This window comes from Penaeus monodon, chromosome 22, assembly GCF_015228065.2.
Source record: "Penaeus monodon isolate SGIC_2016 chromosome 22, NSTDA_Pmon_1, whole genome shotgun sequence".
NCBI classification, from domain to species: domain Eukaryota; kingdom Metazoa; phylum Arthropoda; class Malacostraca; order Decapoda; family Penaeidae; genus Penaeus; species Penaeus monodon.
Genome location: NC_051407.1, coordinates 5343888 through 5344095, shown reverse-complemented (window position 1 = coordinate 5344095; position 208 = coordinate 5343888). Strand labels below are relative to the sequence as shown.

The 208-nt window shown below is 30.3% G+C and overlaps 1 protein-coding gene across 1 annotated transcript in view; it reads right to left on the bottom strand.

The window, feature by feature from the left end:
- The window catches only part of LOC119586843, a gene marked incomplete at its 3' end in the record, with an annotated part of 157934 nt that overhangs the window by 5394 nt on the left and 152332 nt on the right, over window positions 1–208 (bottom strand).

Genomic DNA, 208 nt, shown 5'->3' with positions numbered 1-208 from the left:
CAAGGGAGATTTGGTTGGTTGGTTTGCTTGTTTGTCTTTTGATAGTTGTATTTCGTGGTTTTTCTGTGTTTTGGGATGAGTGTGGTTTTATATTATTGTATTTTCCGTTTTTTTATGATGGTATTACTGTACCTCGTAACGTTGTATTTTATTGCAATATGCTGTTGCATTGTATTTATATAAATGTATTTTACTGCATTATTTTAGT